At 43.4% G+C, this 27,915-nt stretch overlaps 1 long non-coding RNA gene across 3 annotated transcripts; it reads left to right on the top strand.

The window, feature by feature from the left end:
* On the top strand, positions 1–27,447 carry LOC135518503 (uncharacterized). 3 transcript variants are annotated; one of them, XR_010452159.1, is made up of 5 exons: positions 1–66; positions 10,740–10,805; positions 11,172–11,206; positions 12,527–12,753; positions 27,078–27,447. It is a non-coding gene; the product is annotated as an uncharacterized LOC135518503 (long non-coding RNA). The 3 variants fall into 3 exon arrangements; XR_010452158.1 differs by having other exon boundaries at positions 11,172–11,229; XR_010452160.1 differs by lacking the exons at positions 10,740–10,805; positions 11,172–11,206 and having other exon boundaries at positions 6–66.
* Positions 27,448–27,915: the final 468 nt, after the last annotated feature.

Raw genomic sequence — 27,915 nt, 5'->3', positions numbered from 1 at the left:
CTCTTACACACAACAGCTGTTTAGTAAGGAGTAGTCGTCGTGCAGATTTCGGTTTGGAAACACATGGTAAGTCTGCTTCACCTCACTTACCATCAGAACACAGTATCCCGGCGCCTTATCTGTGCCTGCGTAACTCCACACACGCACACACAAACACACACGCACACGCGCACGCAAGCACGCACACATGCACGCAACACACGCACGCGCACGCACGCACGCACGCACGCACGCGCACACGCACGCACGCACGCACGTACGCACGCACACACACACACACACACACACACACACACACACACACACACACACACACACACACACACACACACACACACACACACACACACACACACACACACACACACACACACACACACACACACACACACACACACACACACACCCACACAAACGGTTTTGTATTTTGTAACCTTAATCACAAAGCCATAGCTCCCAACTCCTAACCCTAACTCCTAAACCTAACTCCTACTCCTACCCCTAACTCTAAACCTAACTCTACCCCTAACTCTACCCCTAACTCTACCCCTAACTCCTAACCCTAACTCCTAACCCTAACTCCTAACCCTAACTCCTAACCCTACCTCTAAACCTAACTCCTGAACCTAACTCTAAACCTAACTCTAAACCTAACTCTAAACCTAACTCTAAACCTAACTCTAAACCTAACTCTAAACCTAACTCAACTCCTACCCCTAACTCCTAACCCTAACTCCTAACCCTAACTCCTAACCCTAACTCCTAACCCTAACTCCTAACCCTAACTCTAAATTCAATTCAATTCAATTCAAGGGGCTTTATTGGCATAGGAAACATGTGTTAAAGCAAGTAAGGTATTTAATATATAAAGTGAAATAAACAATAAAAATTAACAGTAGACATCACACATACAGAAGTTTCAAAACAATAAAGACATTACAAATGTTGTATTATATATATATATATATATATATATATATATATATATATATATACAGTGTTTTTACAATGTGCAAATGGTAAAGGACACAAGATAAAATAAATAAGCATAGATATGGGTTGTATTTACAATGGTGCGTGTTCTTCACTGGTTGCCCTTTTCTCGTGGCAACAGGTCACAAATCTTGCTGCTCTGATGGCACACTGTGGAATTTCACCCAGTAGATATGGGAGTTTTTCAAAATTGGATTTGTTTTCGAATTCTTTGTGGATCTGTGTAATCTGAGGGAAATATGTCTCTCTAATATGGTCATACATTGGGCAGGAGGTTAGGAAGTGCAGCTCAGTTTCCACCTCATTTTGTGGGCAGTGAGCACATAGCCTGTCTTCTCTTGAGAGCCATGTCTGCCTACGGCGGCCTTTCTCAGTAGCAAGGCTATGCTCGCTGAGTCTGTACATAGTCAAAGCTTTCCTTAATTTTGGGTCAGTCACAGTGGTCAGGTATTCTGCCGCTGTGTACTCTCTGTGTAGGGCCAAATAGCATTCTAGTTTGCTCTGTTTTTTGTTAATTCTTTCCAATGTGTCAAGTAATTATCTTTTTGTTTTCTCATGATTTGGTTGGGTCTAATTGTGCTGCTGTCATGGGGCTCTGTAGGGTGTGTTTGTGAACAGAGCCCCAGGACCAGCTTGCTTAGGGGACTCTTCTCCAGGTTCATCTCTCTGTAGGTGATGGCTTTGTTGTGGAAGGTTTGGGAATCGCTTCCTTTTAGGTGGTTATAGAATTTAACAGCTCTTTTCTGGATTTTGATAATTAGTGGGTATCGGCCTAATTCTGCTCTGCATGCATTATTTGGTGTTCTACGTTGTACACTGAGGATATTTTTGCAGAATTCTGCGTGCAGAGTCTCAATTTGGTGTTTGTCCCATTTTGTGAAGTCTTGGTCGGTGAGCGGACCCCGGACCTCACAACCATAAAGGGCAATGGGCTCTATGACTGATTCAAGTATTTTTAGCCAAATCCTAATTGGTATTTTGAAATTTATGTTCCTTTTGATGGCATAGAATGCCCTTCTTGCCTTGTCTCTCAGATCGTTCACAGCTTTGTGGAAGTTACCTGTGGCGCTGATGTTTAGGCCAAGGTATGTATAGTTTTTTGTGTGCTCTAGGGCAACAGTGTCTAGGTGGAATTTGTATTTGTGGTCCTGGTGACTGGACCTTTTTTGGAACACCATTATTTTGGTCTTACTGAGATTTACTGTCAGGGCCCAGGTCTGACAGAATCTGTGCATAAGATCTAGGTGCTGCTGTAGGCCCTCCTTGGTTGGTGACAGAAGCACCAGATCATCAGCAAACAGCAGACATTTGACTTCAGATTCTAGTAGGGTGAGGCCGGGTGCTGCAGACTTTTCTAGTGCCCGCGCCAGTTCATTGATATATATGTTGAAGAGGGTGGGGCTTAAGCTGCATCCCTGTCTAACCCCACGACCCTGTGTGAAGAAATTTGTGTGTTTTTTGCCAATTTTAACCGCACACTTGTTGTTTGTGTACATGGATTTTATGATGTCGTATGTTTTACCCCCAACACCACTTTCCTAACTAAACCTAACTCCTAACCCTAACTCTAAACCTAACTTCTAACCCTAACTCTAAACCTAACTCCTAACCCTAACTCTAAACCTAACTCAAACCCTGACTCTAAACCCAACCTCTGACTCCTACCACTGACACCTACCCCAGACTCCTAACTCTAAACACAACCCCTGACTCCTACCCCTGATTTTAAACCTTCCCCTGACTCCTAAAGCTAACTCCTAACCCTGACTCCTATCACTAAACCTACCCCTGACTCTTAACCCTGACTCCTAACCCTAACTCTATACCTACCCCTGACTCCTACCCATGATTCCAACCCCTGACTCCAAACTCCGAAAAGTATGAGCTTTGTCCCCATGTGCAGTTGCAAACCGTAGTCTGGCTTTTTTTTATGGCGGGTTTGGAGCAGTGGCTTCTTCCTTGCTGAGTAGCCTTTCAGGTTATGTCGATATACTGTGGATATAGATACTTTTGTACCTGTTTCCTGCAGCATCATCATAAGGTCCTTTGCTGTTGTTCTGGGATTGATTTGCACTTTTCACACCAAAGTACGTTCATCTCTAAGAGACAGAACATGTCTCCTTTCTGAGCGGTATGACGGCTGCGTGGTCCCATGGTGTTTATACTTGCGTACTATTGTTTGTACAGATGAATGTGGTACCTTCAGCCGTTTGGAAATTGCTCCCAAGGAAGAAGCAGACTTGTGGATGGCTACACATTTTTTTTGAGGTCTTTGCTGATTTCTAGTGATTTTCCCATGATGTCAAGCAAAGTTTGAAGGTAGGCCTTGAAATACATCCACAGGTACACCTCGAATTGACTCAAATGATGTCAATTAGCCTATCAGAAGCTTCTAAAGCTATGACATCATTTTCTGGAATTTCCCAAGCTGTTTAAAGGCACAGTCAATTTAGTGTATGTAAACTTGTGATACAGTGAATTATAGGTGAAATAATCTGTCCGTAAACAATTATTGGAAAAATTCCTTGTGTCTTGCACAAACTAGATGTCCTAAACGACTTGACAAAACTATAGTTTGTTATCAAGACATTTGTGGAGTGGTTGAAAAACAATTTTAAATGACTCCAATCTAAGTGTATGTAAACTTGCAAATGTACTACCTCAATCAGCCCGAGTAACCGGTGCCTGTATATAGCCTCGCTACTGTTATAGCCTCTCTACTGTATATAGCCTCGCTACTGTATATAGCCTCTCTACTGTGTATAGCCTCTCTACTGTTATAGCCTCGCTACTGTTATAGCCTCGCTACTGTATACAGCCTCGCTACTGTTATAGCCTCGCTACTGTATATAGCCTCTCTACTGTATATAGCCTCTCTACTGTTATAGCCTCGCTACTGTATACAGCCTCGCTACTGTTATAGCCTCGCTACTGTTATAGCCTCGCTACTGTATACAGCCTCGCTACTGTATACAGCCTCGCTACTGTTATAGCCTCGCTACTGTATATAGCCTCGCTACTGTATATAGCCTCGCTACTGTTATAGCCTCGCTACTGTTATAGCCTCGCCACTGTATATAGCCTCGCTACTGTATATAGTCTCTCTACTGTATATAGCCTCTCTACTGTTATAGCCTCTCTACTCGATATAGGCTCGCTACTGTATATAGCCTCGCTACTGTATATAGCCTCACTACTGTTATAGCCTCTCTACTGTATATAGCCTCTCTACTGTTATAGCCTCATTACTGTATAGAGCCTCTCGACTGTATATAGCCTCTCTACTGTATATAGCCTCTCTACTGTATATAGCCTCTCTACTGTTATAGCCTCTCTACTGTATATAGCCTCGCTACTGTTATAGCCTCTCTACTGTATATAGCCTCACTACTGTTATAGCCTCGCTACTGTTTATAGCCTCACTACTGTATATAGCCTCACTCCTGTTACAGCCTCGCCACTGTTATAGCCTCGCTACTGTTATAGCCTCGCTACTGTTATAGCCTCTTTACTGTTATAGCCTCGCTACTGTATATAGCCTCGCTACTGTTATAGCCTCGCTACTGTTATAGCCTCGCTACTGTTATAGCCTATCTACTGTATGAAGCCTCGCTACTGTATGTAGCCTCGCTACTGTATATAGCCTCTCTACTGTTATAGCCTCTCTACTCTATATAGCCTCTCTACTGTTATAGCCTCTCTACTGTATATAGCCTCTCTACTGTTATAGCCTCTCTACTGTATATAGCCTCTCTACTGTTATAGCCTCTCTACTGTTATAGCCTCTCTACTGTTATAGCCTCTCTACTGTATAGAGCCTCTCTACTGTTATAGCCTCTCTAATTTTATAGCCTCTCTACTGTTATAGCCTCTCTACTGTATATAGCCTCGCTACTGTATATAGCCTCTCTACTGTTATAGTCTCTCTACTGTATAGAGCCTCTCTACTGTATATAGACTCACTACTGTATATAGCCTCTCTACTGTTATAGCCTCTCTACTGTATATAGCATCTCTACTGTTATGGCCTCTCTACTGTATATAGCCTCTCTACTGTTATAGCCTCACTACTGTATAGAGCCTCTCGACTGTATATAGCCTCTCTACTGTATATAGCCTCGCTACTGTATATAGCCTCTCTACTGTTATAGCCTCTCTACTGTTATAGCCTCTCTACTGTATAGAGCCTCTCAACTGTATATAGCCTCACTACTGTATATAGCCTCTCTACTGTTATAGCGTCTCTACTGTATATAGCATCTCTACTGTTATGGCCTCTCTACTGTATATAGCCTCTCTACTGTTATAGCCTCACTACTGTATAGAGCCTCTCTACTGTATATAGCATCTCTACTGTTATTGCCTCTCTACTGTATATAGCCTCTCTACTGTTATTTACATTTACATTTAAGTCATTTAGCAGACGCTCTTATCCAGAGCGACTTACAAATTGGTGAATTCACCTTCTGACATCCAGTGGAACAGCCACTTTACAATAGTGCATCTAAATCATTAAGGGAGGGGGGGGTGGGAAGGATTACTTATCCTATCCTAGGTATTCCTTGAAGAGGTGGGGTTATAGCCTCTCTACTGTATATAGCCTCTACTGTATATAGCCTCTCTACTGTTATAGCCTCTCTACTGTTATAGCCTCTCTACTGTTATAGCCTCTCTACTGTATTTGAGCCTCTCTACTGTTATAGCCTCTCTAATTTTATAGCCTCTCTACTGTATATAGCCTCTCTACTGTATATAGCCTCGCTACTGTATATAGACTCTCTACTGTTATAGCCTCTCTACTGTTATAGCCTCTCTACTGTATAGAGCCTCTCTACTGTATATAGCCTCACTACTGTATATAGCCTCTCTACTGTATATAGCCTCTACTGTATATAGCCTCTCTACTGTTATAGCCTCTCTACTGTATATAGCCTCTCTACTGTTATAGCCTCTCTCCTGTATATAGCCTCACTACTGTATATAGCCTCTCTACTGTTATGGCCTCTCTATTGTATATAGCCTCATAACTGTATATAGCCTCTCTACTGTTATAGCCTCTCTACTGTATATAGCATCTCTACTGTTATTGCCTCTCTACTGTATATAGCTTCTCTACTGTATATAGCTTCTCTACTGTTATAGCCTCTCTACTGTATATAGCCTCTCTACTGTATATAGCATCTCTACTGTTATTGCCTCTCTACTGTATATAGCTTCTCTACTGTATATAGCTTCTCTACTGTTATAGCCTCTCTACTGTATATAGCTTCTCTACTGTTATAGCCTCTCTACTGTATATAGCCTCACTACTGTTATAGCCTCTCTACTGTATATAGCATCTCTACTGTTATTGCCTCTCTACTGTATATAGCCTCACTACTGTTATAGCCTCTCTACTGTATATAGCATATCTACTGTTATTGCCTCTCTACTGTATATAGCTTCTCTACTGTATATAGCTTCTCTACTGTTATAGCCTCTCTACTGTATATAGCTTCTCTACTGTTATAGCCTCTCTACTGTATATAGCCTCTCTACTGTTATAGCCTCTCTACTGTATATAGCCTCTACTGTATATAGCCTCTCTACTGTATATAGCCTCTCTACTGTTATAGCCTCTCTACTGTATATAGCCTCTACTGTATATAGCCTCTCTACTGTATATAGCCTCTCTACTGTTATAGCCTCTCTACTGTATATAGCCTCTACTGTATATAGCCTCTCTACTGTATATAGCCTCTCTACTGTATATAGCCTCTCTACTGTATATAGCCTCTCTACTGTTATAGCCTCTCTACTGTATATAGCCTCTCTACTGTATATAGCCTCTCTACTGTTATAGCCTCTCTACTGTATATAGCCTCTACTGTATATAGCCTCTCTACTGTATATAGCCTCTCTACTGTATATAGCCTCTACTGTATATAGCCTCTCTACTGTATATAGCCTCTCTACTGTATATAGCCTCTCTACTGTTATAGCCTCTCTACTGTATATAGCCTCTCTACTGTATATAGCCTCTCTACTGTATATAGCCTCTCTACTGTTATAACCTCTCTACTGTATATAGCCTCTCTACTGTATATAGCCTCTCTACTGTATATAGCCTCTACTGTATATAGCCTCTCTACTGTATATAGCCTCTCTACTGTATATAGCCTCTCTACTGTTATAGCCTCTCTACTGTATATAGCCTCTCTACTGTATATAGCCTCTCTACTGTATATAGCCTCTCTACTGTTATAACCTCTCTACTGTATATAGCCTCTCTACTGTATATAGCCTCTCTACTGTATATAGCCTCTCTACTGTATATAGCCTCTCTACTGTATATAGCCTCTCTACTGTTATAGCCTCTCTACTGTATATAGCCTCTCTACTGTATATAGCTTCTCTACTGTATATAGCCTCTCTACTGTTATAGCCTCTCTACTGTATATAGCCTCTCTACTGTATATAGATTCTCTACTGTATATAGCCTCTCTACTGTATATAGCCTCTCTACTGTATATAGCCTCACTACTGTATATAGCCTCTCTACTGTATATAGCCTCACTACTGTATATAGCCTCACTACTGTATATAGCCTCTCTACTGTATATAACCTCTCTACTGTATATAGCCTCTCTACTGTATATAGCCTCTCTACTGTATATAGCTTCTCTACTGTATATAGCCTCTCTACTGTATATAGCCTCTACTGTATATAGCCTCTCTACTGTATATAGCCTCTCTACTGTATATAGCCTCTCTACTGTATATAGCCTCTCTACTGTATATAGCTTCTCTACTGTATATAGCCTCTCTACTGTATATAGCCTCTCTACTGTTATTTTTCAGTCTTTTTACTGTTGTATTTATTTACTTACCTACCAAATACCTTTTTTGCACTGTTGGTTGGAGCATGTAAGTTAGCATTTCACTGTTGGTTGGAGCCTGTAAGTAAGCATTTCACTGTTGGTTGGAGCCTGTAAGTTAGCATTTCACTGTTGGTTCGAGCCTGTAAGTAAGCATTTCACTGTTGGTTGGAGCCTGTAAGTTAGCATTTCACTGTTGGTTGGAGCCTGTAAGTTAGCATTTCACTGTTGGTTGGAGCCTGTAGGTAAGCATTTCACTGTTGGTTCGAGCCTGTAAGTAAGCATTTCACTGTTGGTTGGAGCCTGTAGGTAAGCATTTCACTGTTGGTTGGAGCCTGTAAGTTAGCATTTCACTGTTGGTTGGAGCCTGTAGGTAAGCATTTCACTGTTGGTTGGAGCCTGTAAGTTAGCATTTCACTGTTGGTTGGAGTCTGTAATTTAGCATTTCACTGTTGGTTCGAGCCTGTAAGTTAGCATTTCACTGTTGGTTCGAGCCTGTAAGTTAGCATTTCACTGTTGGTTCGAGCCTGTAAGTTAGCATTTCACTATTGGTTCGAGCCTGTAAGTTTGCATTTCACTGTTGGTTGGAGCCTGTGGGTAAGCATTTCACTATTGGTTCGAGCCTGTAAGTTAGCATTTCACTATTGGTTCGAGCCTGTAAGTTAGCATTTCACTGTTGGTTTGGAGCCTGTGGGTAAGCATTTCACTATTGGTTCGAGCCTGTAAGTTAGCATTTCACTATTGGTTCGAGCCTGTAAGTTAGCATTTCACTGTTGATTGGAGCCTGTGGGTAAGCATTTCACTATTGGTTCGAGCCTGTAAGTTAGCATTTCACTGTTGGTTGGAGCCTGTAAGTTAGCATTTCACTGTTGGTTGGATCCTGTAAGTTAGCATTTCACTGTTGGTTGGAGCCTGTAAGTTAGCATTTCACTGTTGGTTGGAGCCTGTAAGTTAGCATTTCACTGTTGGTTCGAGCCTGTAAGTTAGCATTTCACTGTTGGTTGGATCCTGTAAGTTAGCATTTCACTGTTGGTTGGAGCCTGTAAGTTAGCATTTCACTGTTGGTTGGAGCCTGTAAGTTTGCATTTCACTCTTGGTTGGATCCTGTGGGTAAGAATTTCACTGTTGTATTCGATGCACGTGACAAATACACTTTGATTGATTTAGAATACATAGATGAAAAGGGAATGTCAGCTCATTGTTTTACTCCTGTCAGAAGTGATATTTTAATAATGCTTTGGTGATTTAAGATTGATTTCCAAGCGGTCTCGGAACCCAAATCCCTTTATCGACAGTCTTAAGTCCTTTGTGATTGCATTGGAGGTGAGGCTATGCTTGGTTTTTAATCAAATATAAGTAAATGGGAAAAACATTTTTTGTTATTTGTGTTTCTAAATACGAGGTATACTGGCACCTAAAACACATTAGGCTAGGCTCTTGTTCCATGCGCATATGGGCAGTGTGCGTCACGGCTGGCTAGTTTTGGGTTTCCGCTGTCAATATTCATAACCGTTTGCGTTACTGCTAATATCTGCTTTTGGTTGCACTTAAATATCCCTATCAGCGCTGCCTGATATTAGCACACCTCAAATATTTCCACACCGCTTATCTGTGCAAGCGAGCTAGCTGGCGTTAGGGCTGGAAAATGCCAGTGCACCAGTTTTTACATGACGAAATTGCTAACCAATGTGCGTTTGACACGAGCGGCATCTTAACGCTAGCCGGAAATAGAGCCCATAATGATTACTAGTGATAGCATCTTAACGCTAGCCGGAAATAGAGCCCATAATGATTACTAGTGATAGCATCTTAACGCTAGTGGGAAATAGAGCCCATAATGATTACTAGTGATAGCATCTTAACGCTAGCGGGAAATAGAGCCCATAATGATTACTAGTGATAGCATCTTAACGCTATCGGGAAATAGAGCCCATAATGATTACTAGTGATAGCATCTTAACGCTAGCGGGAAATAGAGCCCATAATGATTACTAGTGATAGCATCTTAACGCTAGTGGGAAATAGAGCCCATAATGATTACTAGTGATAGGCCTTTTGATAATGTATCACAGAAACAGCAATGAACCCAGTTTAGAAGCGCCTTGGTGTAACACGTAGTGACAATGTAAACGGCAACATGACGGTGACAGACCTCACAGATCATCATTCTTATGAATGTGTGTGGTGTGTGTGTGCATGTTCACTGTGTGTGTATGCAAACCCCTCCCTGAGTCACGTCTGGCTGAGAAGACCCCCCCCCCTCAGCACTCTGCTCAGGGTTACGTTCACAACACAACTAATTTCATAGCACAACACTATCCCACTGCTCTGAGCGGACGTTCACAATAAAACTAATTCACTCACACACAGCTTAACTCATTACGTTGCACAGCTGAGGGGTACGTTCACGTGACAACTCGTTTAGTAACGTTTTAACACTATCACACTGCCCTGGGGTTCGTTCACAACACATTTAATTCAATAAATGCATTAAGCTGTATAGTTTAGAGGTACAGTACAGCCACAGGACCTAAACATTCACATTGGTAAACACATTGTGTTGATAAACAGTCACACAGCTAAACCCTCACTGTAAATCAACTTCCTGCTCCGGGATTTGTTTACAAACACAGTCATAAAGTTGAGAGGTACGTTCACCACCACAAATCACTCAATGTGTTCTAATTGATAGCTTCATTCCTTGTGTTGATGTGTCTGTGTCTCTTTGATGCAATTGCCACAGTAGAACTCTTCTTCCCTGTCTCATCTCTTTCTTTTGGCTGTTTTTTGTTGTTGTTGTTACCTGAGTTCATTTGTTTTCATTTGTATTTTATATTTTCGACAGAGCAAAGAGGTTGTTTAAGTCATTTTATTGTTTTACCTAATCAGGTCACAGAAAACCAGCTCTGAAGTGGCTCCCTCACCATTCTCACTCCCTGTGTCAGTCATACAAGGGTAATGATGCACGTGTGTGTGTGCACGTCTGTGTTTGTGTGTGTGTGTGTCCTGTCTCATTGGTGCATTTGAATTACTTGAGTTTCTTGGCAGCATCTGTTTGCAATAACCCATCACCTATCACCATGAAACTATGAGAAAATACCACCTGAATGAAATTACTAGTGGTGTCTTATAGTTATTAGAGCTTGTGAAATTAGTGGTAATGTCTTATAGTTGACAGAGCCTGTGCAATTAGTGGTAATGTCTTATAGTTGACAGAGCCTGTGTCACCTTGTCTTAAATGAGGTAACGAGAAACACAGTTCAACCTGTGATTGACAGAGGGCATCATTAAGTGTGTGTGTGTGACTCTTGTTCGTTCCAGACAGGAGACCAACTCACCGCTGGACCTGTGGCTTGGTACGGAGTTGCAGGCACACGCTGTGAGTCAGGGAGAGACAGAAACAGGGCCCGGCTCAGCAAGAGACTACAGAAAGAACTGACAGGGTTCCTCAACACTTCACTGCACTGCCTCATGCACACACACACCAACAACACGAACACATACTGGCTGTCTCTCTAACGGGGACCGTCTGCCATTGCCAGACCCTGTAGCGCTGTGCCTCTGCTGGTTATCTGGGAGAGGATGAAGTCATTTGTATGCAAACCATGTTCCTTATTGCTTGTGAAAACTGTCTGTAGGCAGTTACACGTACACCCACACACACACACACACACACACCAAAATACACGTTCAACATAGAGCCACAAGTATGACTAAGATAAACAGGAAATAGTAAAGCATCTCATCAAACTGAGTTGTTGTCTATAGTGTATATGACTCATCAAACTGAGTTGTTGTCTATAGTGTATATGACTCATCAAACTGAGTTGTTGTCTATAGTGTATATGACTCATCAAACTGGGTTGTTGTCTATAGTGTATATGACTCATCAAACTGGGTTGTTGTCTATAGTGTATATGACTCATCACACTGTGTTTTTGTATATAACTCATCAAACTGGGTTGTTCATGACTCATGCTTTAACTGTTCTGTACAGAACCAGCTCATCCTGGTGTGGTGAGCTGTACTGCTAATATAACACAGTGCAGTTCAAATCATGTACAGTTCTCTCCTCCCTCAGTCAGAAGTGCCTAGGTACATTGCAGCAACACCACTGACTTTTCGCCACTAGCCAGCTGCTTCCAATGGTTGTAGACTTTTTCCTTGATGATAACCTGATTGTAGATGGTAATAATGCTGGACTTTTACCTTGATGTTAACCTGATTATAGATAATAGATAGTAATAATGCTGGACTTTTTCCTTGATGTTAACCTGATTGTAGATGGTCATATTTCTGGACTTTTTCCTTGATGTTAACCTGATTGTAGATAGTAATAATGCTGGACTTTTCCCTTGATGTTAACCTGATTATAGATAGTAATAATGCTGGACTTTTTCCTTGATGTTAACCTGATTGTAGATGGTCATATTTCTGGACTTTTTCCTTGATGTTAACCTGATTATAGATGGAAATAATGCTGGACTTTTTCCTTGATGTTAACCTGATTATAGATGGTCATAATTGCTCCTGTCCACCTTCGTCATTCTCACACACTCTCTCTCCCTCCCTCTTATTTTCTCTGCTTTCTCTTCTACTCCTCTATCTTCCTCCTACTCCTCCCTCTTCCTCTTCCTCCCTCCCTCCCTGCGTCTCTTCTCTCTCCTACCCTCCAGGTTATGCTTGGTGTTGGCAGGGCTCTTTGGAAGCCAGCTGGCGGTGCGGTTGCCCCAGTGCCTGCTGGTGTGTGCAGGTGCCCACACTTGCTTATTATTGCTTCCCCAGCCTGGAAAGAACTCTGCTGGGCATGGTCAACCTCACGACTCATCCCGGCTGGAGCTCACACTGCCCTAGCATGGAACCCCAGTCTCTCTGCACCCAGGATCTCAGCGGACTGATGGAGGTGTGTGTTCTCCCCAAAGCTCTCTCCTCTCTGTGCAGTTTGGGCCAGATGGAGTCTGCGGCCTCCAGAAATGAGTCAAAGTAAAAACATACCTGCAGAATTAATTAGATGTATTGAATTATCAGCCCTCTGGAAATGATGAGGGATAAATTACCTGTGGAATTAATTAGATGTATTGAATTATCAGCCCTCTGGAAATGATGAGGGATAAAGTACCTGTGGAATTAATTAGATGTATTGAATTATCAGCCCTCTGGAAATTATGAGGGATAAAGTACCTGTGGAATTAATTAGATGTATTGAATTATCAGCCCTCTGGAAATCATGAGGGATAAAGTACCTGTGGAATTAATTAAATCAAACCACAATATCCTACTAAACATGAATAAATGCAGTTGGTTATTGATTTATTAATAATATGTAGACAACAACATGGTAAGATGTTGATGAGATGTCCTCCCAGCTGGTTCCAACTGGTTCTAGCCATAGCCAACAGCAGAGTACTGTTTTGCTCAGCTAAGCAAAGTAGTGCTCAGTGTAGCTTAGTTCAGCATGAGAAAACAGAGCACAGCAAACCTAGTCTGGCATAGCCAGGGACAGTCTGGAGAAACAGCACCTCTCACACTAGGATATACCTTGCATTTCCCCAGTACAACCTAACACAGAAGAGTATGGTGTTGTCTTAATGGCCAAGGACTCTCAATCCCCACCAGGCACAGCCAGAAGAGGACTGGCCACCCCCCAGAGCCTGGTTTCTCACTAGGTTTATTCCTAGGATCCTGTCTTTCTAGGGATTTGTTTCCTAGCCACCGTGCTTCTGCTTTGCTTGCTCTTTGGGGTTTTAGGCTGGGTTTCTGTATAGAACTTTGTGTCAACTGCTGATGTAAAAAGAGCTTTATAAAATAAATTGGATTGATTGATGAGCCCAAGCTTTGGTCTCTCACCCCCTGTCTCCCTCATCCCTCACCCTGTCTCTCCTATCCCTCACCTTGTCTCTCCTATCCCTCACCCTGTCTCTCCTATCCCTCACCCTGTCTCTCCCATCTCTCTCATCCCTCACCCTGTCTCTCCTATCCCTCACCCTGTCTCTCCTATCCCTCACCCTGTCTCTCCCATCTCTCTCCCATCCCTCACCCTGTCTCTCCCATCCCTCACCCTGTCTCTCCCATCCCTCACCCTGTCTCTCCCATCTCTCTCTCATCTCTTTCCCATTTCTCCCATCCCTCACCTTGTCTCTCCTATCCCTCACCCTGTCTCTCCCATCTCTCTCCCATCCCTCACCCTGTCTCTCCCATCCCTCACCCTGTCTCTCTCATCCCTCACCCTGTCTCTCCTATCCCTCACCCTGTCTCTCCTATCCCTCACCCTGTCTCTCCCATCTCTCTCTCATCCCTCACCCTGTCTCTCCTATCCCTCACCCTGTCTCTCCTATCCCTCACCCTGTCTCTCCCATCTCTCTCCCATCCCTCACCCTGTCTCTCCCATCTCTCTCCCATCCCTCACCCTGTCTCTCCTATCCCTCACCCTGTCTCTCCTATCCCTCACCCTGTCTCTCCCACCTCTCTCCCATCCCTCACCCTGTCTCTCCCATCCCTCACCCTGTCTCTCCCATCCCTCACCCTGTCTCTCCCATCTCTCTCTCATCTCTTTCCCATTTCTCCCATCCCTCACCTTGTCTCTCCTATCCCTCACACTGTCTCTCCTATCCCTCAACCTGTCTCTCCCATCTCTCTCCCATCCCTCACCCTGTCTCTCCCATCCCACACCATGTGTCTCTCCCATCCCTCACCCTGTCTCTCCCATCTCTCTCTCATCTCTTTCCCATTTCTCCCATCCCTCACCCTGTCTTTTCTATCCCTCACCTTAATTGGGGAGGACAGGGCTTGTGGTAATGGCTGGTGCGGAATAGTTTGAATGGTATCAAATACAACAAACACATGGTTTCCATTTCCTCTGTTCCCCTGTCTTCCCCTCAGCAGCCTCAACTGATTTCATCACTGGCCTCAGTGCCCTGCACCCTTCCAGCCCCTAGCAGGGTTAGGGTCATAAGGAAAATTGGAATGTCTGTCTCCTTTCTGAATTAACTAAATGAGTTATTAAAATAACTAGTTATTAAAATAGTTATTAAAACTGTATTTGTCCCATGCTAACAGTGAAATGTTTACTTATTGGTCCTTCCCAACAACGCAGAGAGAAAGAAAATAGAGAATTAGAAAAGTTAAACACGTAATAATAAAAGTAATAATAAATACACAATGAGTAACAATAACTTGACTATACACTGGGTACTAGTAGAGTCCATGTTCAGGGGTACGAGGTAATAACTTGGCTATAAACACTGGGAACCAGTAGAGTCCATGTGCAGGGGTACGAGGTAATAACCTCGCTATAAACACTGGGTACTAGTAGAGTCCATGTGCAGGGGTACGAGGTAATAACCTCACTATAAACACTGGGTACCAGTTGAGTCCATGTGCAGGGGTACGAGGTAATGACCTCACTATAAACACTGGGTACCAGTAGAGTCCATGTGCAGTGGTACTAGGTAATAACCTCACTATAAGCACTGGGTACCAGTAGAGTCCATGTGCAGGGGTATGAGGTAATAACCTCACTATAAACACTGGGTACCAGTAGAGTCCATGTGCAGGGGTACGAGGTAATAACTTGACTATACACTGGGTACCAGTAGTGTCCGTGTGCAGGGGTACGAGGTAATAACTTCACTATAAACACTGGGTACCAGTAGAGTCCATGTGCAGGGGTACGAGGTAATAACCTCACTATAAACACTGGGTACCAGTAGAGTCCATGTGCAGTGGTACTAGGTAATAACCTCACTATAAGCACTGGGTACCAGTAGAGTCCATGTGCAGGGGTATGAGGTAATAACCTCACTATAAACACTGGGTACCAGTAGAGTCCATGTGCAGGGGTACGAGGTAATAACTTGACTATACACTGGGTACCAGTAGAGTCCATGTGCTGGGGTACGAGGTAATAACCTCACTATAAACACTGGGTACCAGTAGAGTCCATCTGCAGGTGTACGAGGTAATAACCTCACTATAAACACTGGGTACCAGTAGAGTCCATGTGAAGGGGTACGAGGTAATAACTTGACTATACACTGGGTACCAGTAGAGTCCATTTGCAGGGGTACGAGGTAATAACCTCACTATAAACATTGGGTACCAGTAGAGTCCATGTGCAGGGGTACGAGGTAATAACCTCACTATAAACACTGGGTAGCAGTAGAGTCCATGTGCAGGGGTACGAGGTAATAACTTGACTATACACTGGGTACCAGTAGAGTCCATCTGCAGGGGTACGAGGTAATAACCTCACTATAAACATTGGGTACCAGTAGAGTCCATGTGCAGGGGTACGAGGTAAAAACTTGACTATACCCTGGATACTAGTAGAGTCCATGTTCAGGGGTACGAGGTAATAACCTCACTATAAACACTGGGTACCAGTAGAGTCCATGTTCAGGGGTACGAGGTAATAACCTCACTATAAACACTGGGTAACAGTAGAGTCCATGTGCAGGGGTACGAGGTAATAACTTGACTATACACTGGGTACTAGTAGAGTCCATTTGCAGGGGTACGAGGTAATAACCTCACTATAAACACTGGGTACCAGTAGAGTCCATGTGCAGGGGTACGAGGTAATAACTTGACTATAAACACTGGGTACCAGTAGAGTCCATGTGCAGGGGTACGAGGTAATAACCTCACTATAAACACTGGGTACCAGTAGAGTCCATGTGCAGGGGTACGAGGTAATAACCTCACTATAAACACTGGGTACTAGTAGAGTCCATGTTCAGGGGTATGAGGTAATAACTTGACTATAAACACTGGGTACCAGTAGTCCATGTGCAGGGGTACGAGGTAATCACATGGCTATAAACACTGGGTAGCAGTAGTCCATGTGCAGGGGTACGAGGTAATAACCTCGCTATAAACACTGGGTACCAGTAGAGTCCATGTGCAGGGGTACGAGGTAATAACCTCACTATAAACACTGGGTACCAGTAGAGTCCATGTGCAGGGGTACGAGGTAATAACCTCACTATATACACAGGGGACTAGTAGAGTCCATGTGCAGGGGTACGAGGTAATAACCTCACTATAAACACTGGGTACCAGTAGAGTCCATGTGCAGGGGTACGAGGTAATAACCTCACTATAAACACTGGGTACCAGTAGAGTCCATGTGCAGGGGTATGAGGTAATAACATGGCTATAAACACTGGGTACCAGTAGAGTCCATGTGCAGGGGTACAAGGTAATAACCTCACTATAAACACTGGGTACCAGTAGAGTCCATGTGCAGGGGTATGAGGTAATAACATGGCTATAAACACTGGGTACCAGTAGAGTCCATGTGCAGGGGTACAAGGTAATAACCTCACTATAAACACGGGGTACCAGTAGAGTCCATGTGCAGGGGTACGAGGTAATAACCTCACTATAAACATTGGGTACCAGTAGAGTCCATGTGCAGGGGTACGAGGTAAAAACTTGACTATACCCTGGATACTGTAGAGTCCATGTGCAGGGGTATGAGGTAATAACATGGCTATAAACACTGGGTACCAGTAGAGTCCATGTGCAGTGGTACTAGGTAATAACCTCACTATAAGCACTGGGTACCAGTAGAGTCCATGTGCAGGGGTATGAGGTAATAACCTCACTATATACACAGGGGACTAGTAGAGTCCATGTGCAGGGGTACGAGGTAATAACCTCACTATAAACACTGGGTACCAGTAGAGTCCATGTGCAGGGGTACGAGGTAATAACCTCACTATAAACACTGGGTAGCAGTAGAGTCCATGTTCAGGGGTACGAGGTAATAACTTGACTATACACTGGGTACCAGTAGAGTCCATCTGCAGGGGTACGAGGTAATAACCTCACTATAAACACTGGGTAACAGTAGAGTCCATGTGCAGGGGTATGAGGTAATAACATGGCTATAAACACTGGGTACCAGTAGAGTCCATGTGCAGTGGTAGTAGGTAATAACCTCACTATAAGCACTGGCTACCAGTAGAGTCCATGTGCAGGGGTATGAGGTAATAACCTCACTATAAACACTGGGTACCAGTAGAGTCCATGTGCAGGGGTACGAGGTAATAACTTGACTATACACTGGGTACCAGTAGAGTCCATGTGCTGGGGTACGAGGTAATAACCTCACTATAAACACTGGGTACCAGTAGAGTCCATCTGCAGGTGTACGAGGTAATAACCTCACTATAAACACTGGGTACCAGTAGAGTCCATGTGAAGGGGTACGAGGTAATAACTTGACTATACACTGGGTACCAGTAGAGTCCATGTGCAGGGGTACGAGGTAATAACCTCACTATGAACATTGGGTACCAGTAGAGTCCATGTGCAGGGGTACGAGGCAATAACCTCACTATAAACACTGGGTAGCAGTAGAGTCCATGTGCAGGGGTACGAGGTAATAACTTGACTATACACTGGGTACCAGTAGAGTCCATCTGCAGGGGTACGAGGTAATAACCTCACTATAAACATTGGGTACCAGTAGAGTCCATGTGCAGGGGTACGAGGTAATAACTTGACTATACACTGGGTACCAGTAGAGTCCATGTGCTGGGGTACGAGGTAATAACCTCACTATAAACACTGGGTACCAGTAGAGTCCATCTGCAGGTGTACGAGGTAATAACCTCACTATAAACACTGGGTACCAGTAGAGTCCATGTGAAGGGGTACGAGGTAATAACTTGACTATACACTGGGTACCAGTAGAGTCCATGTGCAGGGGTACGAGGTAATAACCTCACTATGAACATTGGGTACCAGTAGAGTCCATGTGCAGGGGTACGAGGCAATAACCTCACTATAAACACTGGGTAGCAGTAGAGTCCATGTGCAGGGGTACGAGGTAATAACTTGACTATACACTGGGTACCAGTAGAGTCCATCTGCAGGGGTACGAGGTAATAACCTCACTATAAACATTGGGTACCAGTAGAGTCCATGTGCAGGGGTACGAGGTAAAAACTTGACTATACCCTGGATACTAGTAGAGTTCATGTTCAGGGGTACGAGGTAATAACCTCACTATAAACACTGGGTACCAGTAGAGTCCATGTTCAGGGGTACAAGGTAATAACCTCACTATAAACACTGGGTAACAGTAGAGTCCATGTGCAGGGGTACGAGGTAATAACTTGACTATACACTGGGTACTAGTAGAGTCCATTTGCAGGGGTACGAGGTAATAACCTCACTATAAACACTGGGTACCAGTAGAGTCCATGTGCAGGGGTGCGAGGTAATAACTTGACCATAAACACTGGGTACCAGTAGAGTCCATGTGCAGGGGTACGAGGTAATAACCTCACTATAAACACTGGGTACCAGTAGAGTCCATGTGCAGGGGTACGAGGTAATAACCTCACTATAAACACTGGGTACTCGTAGAGTCCATGTTCAGGGGTATGAGGTAATAACTTGACTATAAACACTGGGTACCAGTAGTCCATGTGCAGGGGTACGAGGTAATCACATGGCTATAAACACTGGGTACCAGTAGAGTCCATGTGCAGGGGTACGAGGTAATAACCTCACTATAAACACTGGGTACCAGTAGAGTCCATGTGCAGGGGTACGAGGTAATAACCTCACTATATACACAGGGGACTAGTAGAGGCCATGTGCAGGGGTACAAGGTAATAACCTCACTATAAACACTGGGTACCAGTAGAGTCCATGTGCAGGGGTACGAGGTAATAACTTGACTATACACTGGGTACCAGTAGAGTCCATGTGCTGGGGTACGAGGTAATAACCTCACTATAAACACTGGGTACCAGTAGAGTCCATCTGCAGGTGTACGAGGTAATAACCTCACTATAAACACTGGGTACCAGTAGAGTCCATGTGAAGGGGTACGAGGTAATAACTTGACTATACACTGGGTACCAGTAGAGTCCATGTGCAGGGGTACGAGGTAATAACCTCACTATGAACATTGGGTACCAGTAGAGTCCATGTGCAGGGGTACGAGGCAATAACCTCACTATAAACACTGGGTAGCAGTAGAGTCCATGTGCAGGGGTACGAGGTAATAACTTGACTATACACTGGGTACCAGTAGAGTCCATCTGCAGGGGTACGAGGTAATAACCTCACTATAAACATTGGGTACCAGTAGAGTCCATGTGCAGGGGTACGAGGTAAAAACTTGACTATACCCTGGATACTAGTAGAGTTCATGTTCAGGGGTACGAGGTAATAACCTCACTATAAACACTGGGTACCAGTAGAGTCCATGTTCAGGGGTACAAGGTAATAACCTCACTATAAACACTGGGTACCAGTAGAGTCCATGTGCAGGGGTACGAGGTAATAACTTGACTATACACTGGGTACCAGTAGAGTCCATGTGCTGGGGTACGAGGTAATAACCTCACTATAAACACTGGGTACCAGTAGAGTCCATCTGCAGGTGTACGAGGTAATAACCTCACTATAAACACTGGGTACCAGTAGAGTCCATGTGAAGGGGTACGAGGTAATAACTTGACTATACACTGGGTACCAGTAGAGTCCATGTGCAGGGGTACGAGGTAATAACCTCACTATGAACATTGGGTACCAGTAGAGTCCATGTGCAGGGGTACGAGGCAATAACCTCACTATAAACACTGGGTAGCAGTAGAGTCCATGTGCAGGGGTACGAGGTAATAACTTGACTATACACTGGGTACCAGTAGAGTCCATCTGCAGGGGTACGAGGTAATAACCTCACTATAAACATTGGGTACCAGTAGAGTCCATGTGCAGGGGTACGAGGTAATAACTTGACTATACACTGGGTACCAGTAGAGTCCATGTGCTGGGGTACGAGGTAATAACCTCACTATAAACACTGGGTACCAGTAGAGTCCATCTGCAGGTGTACGAGGTAATAACCTCACTATAAACACTGGGTACCAGTAGAGTCCATGTGAAGGGGTACGAGGTAATAACTTGACTATACACTGGGTACCAGTAGAGTCCATGTGCAGGGGTACGAGGTAATAACCTCACTATGAACATTGGGTACCAGTAGAGTCCATGTGCAGGGGTACGAGGCAATAACCTCACTATAAACACTGGGTAGCAGTAGAGTCCATGTGCAGGGGTACGAGGTAATAACTTGACTATACACTGGGTACCAGTAGAGTCCATCTGCAGGGGTACGAGGTAATAACCTCACTATAAACATTGGGTACCAGTAGAGTCCATGTGCAGGGGTACGAGGTAAAAACTTGACTATACCCTGGATACTAGTAGAGTTCATGTTCAGGGGTACGAGGTAATAACCTCACTATAAACACTGGGTACCAGTAGAGTCCATGTTCAGGGGTACAAGGTAATAACCTCACTATAAACACTGGGTAACAGTAGAGTCCATGTGCAGGGGTACGAGGTAATAACTTGACTATACACTGGGTACTAGTAGAGTCCATTTGCAGGGGTACGAGGTAATAACCTCACTATAAACACTGGGTACCAGTAGAGTCCATGTGCAGGGGTGCGAGGTAATAACTTGACCATAAACACTGGGTACCAGTAGAGTCCATGTGCAGGGGTACGAGGTAATAACCTCACTATAAACACTGGGTACCAGTAGAGTCCATGTGCAGGGGTACGAGGTAATAACCTCACTATAAACACTGGGTACTCGTAGAGTCCATGTTCAGGGGTATGAGGTAATAACTTGACTATAAACACTGGGTACCAGTAGTCCATGTGCAGGGGTACGAGGTAATCACATGGCTATAAACACTGGGTACCAGTAGAGTCCATGTGCAGGGGTACGAGGTAATAACCTCACTATAAACACTGGGTACCAGTAGAGTCCATGTGCAGGGGTACGAGGTAATAACCTCACTATATACACAGGGGACTAGTAGAGGCCATGTGCAGGGGTACAAGGTAATAACCTCACTATAAACACTGGGTACCAGTAGAGTCCATGTGCAGGGGTACGAGGTAATAACTTGACTATACACTGGGTACCAGTAGAGTCCATGTGCTGGGGTACGAGGTAATAACCTCACTATAAACACTGGGTACCAGTAGAGTCCATCTGCAGGTGTACGAGGTAATAACCTCACTATAAACACTGGGTACCAGTAGAGTCCATGTGAAGGGGTACGAGGTAATAACTTGACTATACACTGGGTACCAGTAGAGTCCATGTGCAGGGGTACGAGGTAATAACCTCACTATGAACATTGGGTACCAGTAGAGTCCATGTGCAGGGGTACGAGGCAATAACCTCACTATAAACACTGGGTAGCAGTAGAGTCCATGTGCAGGGGTACGAGGTAATAACTTGACTATACACTGGGTACCAGTAGAGTCCATCTGCAGGGGTACGAGGTAATAACCTCACTATAAACATTGGGTACCAGTAGAGTCCATGTGCAGGGGTACGAGGTAAAAACTTGACTATACCCTGGATACTAGTAGAGTTCATGTTCAGGGGTACGAGGTAATAACCTCACTATAAACACTGGGTACCAGTAGAGTCCATGTTCAGGGGTACAAGGTAATAACCTCACTATAAACACTGGGTAACAGTAGAGTCCATGTGCAGGGGTACGAGGTAATAACTTGACTATACACTGGGTACTAGTAGAGTCCATTTGCAGGGGTACGAGGTAATAACCTCACTATAAACACTGGGTACCAGTAGAGTCCATGTGCAGGGGTGCGAGGTAATAACTTGACCATAAACACTGGGTACCAGTAGAGTCCATGTGCAGGGGTACGAGGTAATAACCTCACTATAAACACTGGGTACCAGTAGAGTCCATGTGCAGGGGTACGAGGTAATAACCTCACTATAAACACTGGGTACTCGTAGAGTCCATGTTCAGGGGTATGAGGTAATAACTTGACTATAAACACTGGGTACCAGTAGTCCATGTGCAGGGGTACGAGGTAATCACATGGCTATAAACACTGGGTACCAGTAGAGTCCATGTGCAGGGGTACGAGGTAATAACCTCACTATAAACACTGGGTACCAGTAGAGTCCATGTGCAGGGGTATGAGGTAATAACCTCACTATATACACAGGGGACTAGTAGAGGCCATGTGCAGGGGTACAAGGTAATAACCTCACTATAAACACTGGGTACCAGTAGAGTCCATGTGCAGTGGTACGAGGTAATAACCTCACTATAAACACTGGGTACCAGTAGAGTCCATGTGCAGGGGTACGAGGTAATAACTTGACTATACACTGGGTACCAGTAGAGTCCATCTGCAGGGGTACGAGGTAATAACCTGGCTATAAACACTGGGTACCAGTAGAGTCCATGTGCAGGGGTACGATGTAATAACCTCACTATAAACACTGGGTTCCAGTAGAGTCCATGTGCAGGGGTATGAGGTAATAACATGGCTATAAACACTGGGTACCAGTAGAGTCCATGTGCAGGGGTACAAGGTAATAACCTCACTATAAACACTGGGTACCAGTAGAGTCCATGTGCAGGGGTACGAGGTAATAACCTCACTATAAACATTGGGTACCAGTAGAGTCCATGTGCAGGGGTACGAGGTAAAAACTTGACTATACCCTGGATACTAGTAGAGTCCATGTTCAGGGGTACGAGGTAATAACCTCACTATAAACACTGGGTACCAGTAGAGTCCATGTGCAGGGGTACAAGGTAATAACCTCACTATAAACACTGGGTACCAGTAGAGTCCATGTGCAGGGGTACGAGGTAATAACCTGGCTATATGCACAGGGCACCAGTACTGAGTAATGATAACTAGGCTATATACACAGGGTACCAGTACTGAATAATGATAACTAGGCTATATACACAGGTTAGCAGTACTGAGTAATGATAACTAGGCTATATACACAGGGTACCGGTACTGAGTAATGATAACTAGGCTATATACATAGGGTACCAGTACTGAGTAATGATAACTAGACTATATACACAGGGTACCAGTACTGAGTTAATAATATCTAGGCTATATACACTGGGTACCAGTACTGAGTAATGATAACTAGGCTATATACACTGGGTACCAGTACTGAGTAATGATAACTAGGCTATATACACAGGGTACCAGTACTGAGTAATGATATCTAGGCTATATACACTGGGTACCAGTACTGAGTAATGATAACTAGGCTATATACACTGGGTACCAGTACTGAGTAATGATAACTAGGCTATATACACTGGGTACCAGTACTGAGTAATGATAACTAGGCTATATACAGAGGGTACCAGTACTGAGTTAATAATATCTAGGCTATATACACTGGTGTCACGCCCTGGTCTATATTTATTATGTTTATCTTCATTTATTGGGTCAGGCCAGAGTGTGACATGGGTTTATTTGTAGTGTGTTTCGTCTTGGGGTTGTATGGGGTGTATAGATTAGTCTATGGCTGCCTGAGGCGGTTCTCAATCAGAGTCAGGTGATTATTGTTGTCTCTGATTGGGAACCATATTTAGGTAGCCTGGGTTTCACTGTGTGTTTGTGGGTGATTGTTCCTGTCTCCTTGTTTGTTGCACCAGTCAGGGCTGTTTCGGTTTTTGACGTCTGTTGTTTTGTATTGTTAGTGTTTTCTTCATCATTAAAGATGTATCGAACGAACCACGCTGCATTTTGGTCCGATCCTTGTTCCACCTCTTTGTCAGAGGAGGAGTTGGAAGAAACCCGTTACAACTGGGTACCAGTACTGAGTTAATGATATCTAGACTATATACACTGGGTACCAGTACTGAGTTAATAATATCTAGACTATATACACTGGGTACCAGTACTGAGTAATGATAACTAGGCTATATACACAGGGTACCAGTACTGAGTAATGATAACTAGGCTATATACAGAGGGTACCAGTACTGAGTAATGATACCTAGACTATATACACTGGGTACCAGTACTGAGTAATGATAACTAGGCTATATACACAGGGTACCAGTACTGAGTAATGATAACTAGGCTATATACACTGGGTACCGGTACTGAGTAATGATAACTAGACTATATACACTGGGTACCAGTACTGAGTAATGATAACTAGGCTATATACACAGGGTACCAGTACTGAGTAATGATAACTAGACTATATACACTGGGTACCAGTACTGAGTAATGATAACTACGCTATATACACAGGGGACCAGTACTGAGTAATGATAACTAGACTATATACACTGGGTACCAGTACTGAGTAATGATAACTAGGCTATATACACTGGGTACCAGTACTGAGTAATGATAACTACGCTATATACACTGGGTACCAGTACTGAGTAATGATAACTAGGCTATATACACTGGGTACCAGTACTGAGTAATGATAACTAGGCTATATACACAGGGTACCAGTACTCATGATTTGTTTTATTTGACTAGAGCTAGATTGAGCTTATCCCTCATGTGGAAACTGCTTGGAAATTCTTTCATGATGGTTTTCCCCAAATAGTAAACAAACATGCCCCATTCCGCAGGTTCACAGTCAAAGGGCGGGATAGTCCATGGTTTTCTTCTGAGCTGTCTTGTATTATTCACGACCGTAATCTAGCCTGGGCTAAAGCAAGGACATCATGTTCTGATGCTGATTGGCTTATTTTTAGGCAGTTAGGAAACAAGTGTTCTTTTCTTCTCAGGAAGGCCAAGTCTGAATATTGTATGTCTGTTACCACTGATAACCTGAATGGCCCGAGAACGTTTTGGAAGGCTATTAAGTCTATGTCTGGTAACAGTAATGTTAATGAATTACCGTCATGTGTTTTGAAGGACTCTGTTGCTATACATGACAAAACTGAAATGCTGAATTGTTTCAATGAGCACTTTGTATCATCTGGTAGGCTGTTTGATTCAGTGTCCTCTGTCTCTGTACAACCCTGTGTGGATGAACCAGTGAGGACTGGTCAAACTTGTAGCTTTTTGCCATTCTCAGTGCAGGTGGTACATAAAGCCCTGAAATCCTTAGATGAGAGAAAGCCTGCATGTCCTGATCTTTTGGATCCCTGCTTTTTAAATCTGACAGGTGATTTCATAGCTGAACCACTTACATTTGTTCGCTGGACGTTATCCTGCTGTTCCAAATGTCCGAACTGAATTTGGTAAAAGGGCTTTTTTGTCCTCAGCGCCATCGTCTTGGAACGCCTTACAAAATACTTTTAAACTGGAAGAACGTGTCCCGATTGGTATTTTTAAATCACTGATGAAGGATTTTGAGGCTGATTCCCTGACCTGTCAATGTTTTTAATTTGCTGTTTTATACTCTTGTGAATTCAATGGTTTTTACTAGATTACTTGTACCTTTTCATGTTGTCTGTCTGTAATTTATTTGTAATGACTTGGTGCTGCCTATCTTGGCCAGGGTGCTCTTGAAAAATAGATTTTAATCTCAATGAGCCCTTCCTGGTTAAATAAAGGTTAAATAAATAAATAAATAAGTAATGATACTTGGCTATATACACAGGGTACCAGTACTGAGTAATGATAACTAGACTATGTACACAGGGTACCAGTACTGAGTAATGATAACTAGACTATATACACGGTACCAGTACTGAGTAATGCACACTAGGCTATATACACAGGGTACCAGTACTGAGTAATGATAACTAGGCTATGTACACAGGGTACCAGTACTGAGTAATGATAACTAGGCTATATACACAGGGTACCAGTACTGAGTAATGATAACTAGGCTATATACACAGGGTACCAGTACTGAGTAATGATAACTAGGCTATATACACAGGGTACCAGTACTGAGTAATGATAACTAGGCTATATACACAGGGTACCAGTACTGAGTAATGATAACTAGACTATATACACAGGGTACCAGTACTGAGTAATGATAACTAGACTATATACACGGTACCAGTACTGAGTAATGCACACTAGACTATATACACAGGGTACCAGTACTGAGTAATGATAACTAGACTATATACACAGGGGACCAGTACTGAGTAATGATAACTAGGCTATATACACAGGGTACCAGTACTGAGTAATGATAACTAGGCTATATACACTGGGTACCAGTACTGAGTAATGATAACTAGGCTATATACACTGGGTACTTGTACTGAGTTGTGTGCAGGGGTACGAGGTAATTGAGGTAGATATGTACATATAACTAGGAATAAAGTGACTGATGGTCAACAGTAACAGCAGCGTGTGTGATGAGGCAAAGTTAGTGCGGTTCCACGTCTCTGAATAGGTTTCATATTGGGAATAACATCGACCCTTGTTGTCATCCTCCAGGTGATCTCGTCGTTCTACGTAACTCCTTCACGGGGAAAGGAGTCATCAAGAACACTGTCATCTGTCTGCCTCACCTGCCCCACCAGATGACAACCCCGATCAGATCAAGCAACCCAGCCAGAACAGCACTGATTGCATTTCTACACTACAGCTTTTTCATTGTGAAATGTAGTAGAGATAATGGAAATAAGTTTAGTGTGTGTGCCTTGCTTGGGCATTTTTCTCCTTTTTGTTGGTGCATTCAGACTGTATATCTGGAGACATGTATTTGCAGTGTGTCGTGAATAGGTGTAATAGGTGGCAGGGAAGTCAGGCGCAGGAGAGTCAAATGGAGTGTAAAATGGAGTTTTTTAATAAAGTTCCAAGAGTATGCTCCATAACAATAAATGTACAAACAAACCAAACATGGGTACGAGGACCCGACGCGCACCTATACAACAATCACACTATACTGACAATAAAACAATCTCTGACAAAGACATGAGGGGAAACAGAGGGTTAAATAAACAACAGGTAATGAAAGGATTGAAAACAGGTGTGTGGGAAGACAAGACAAAACCAATAGAAAATGAAAAAAGGATCAAAGATGGCTAGAAGACCGGTGACGTCGAACGCCGAGCACCGCCCGAACAAGGAGAGGCAACGACTTCGGGAGAAGTCGTGACACAGTGGTGTAACGTAATTATGAAAAATAATTTAAAGTACTACTTAAGTAGTTTTGCGGGGCATCTATACTTTTCTTTACTATTTATATATATATATTTTTTTTTACTCCACACCCTGACACACAAGAGTACTCGTTATGTTTTAAATGCTTAATAGGAGAGGAAAATTGTCA

Source organism: Oncorhynchus masou, chromosome 28 (genome assembly GCF_036934945.1).
Source record: "Oncorhynchus masou masou isolate Uvic2021 chromosome 28, UVic_Omas_1.1, whole genome shotgun sequence".
NCBI classification, from domain to species: domain Eukaryota; kingdom Metazoa; phylum Chordata; class Actinopteri; order Salmoniformes; family Salmonidae; genus Oncorhynchus; species Oncorhynchus masou.
Note: the sequence above shows the minus strand (reverse complement) of the source record. Positions and strands in the feature narration are given on the sequence as shown.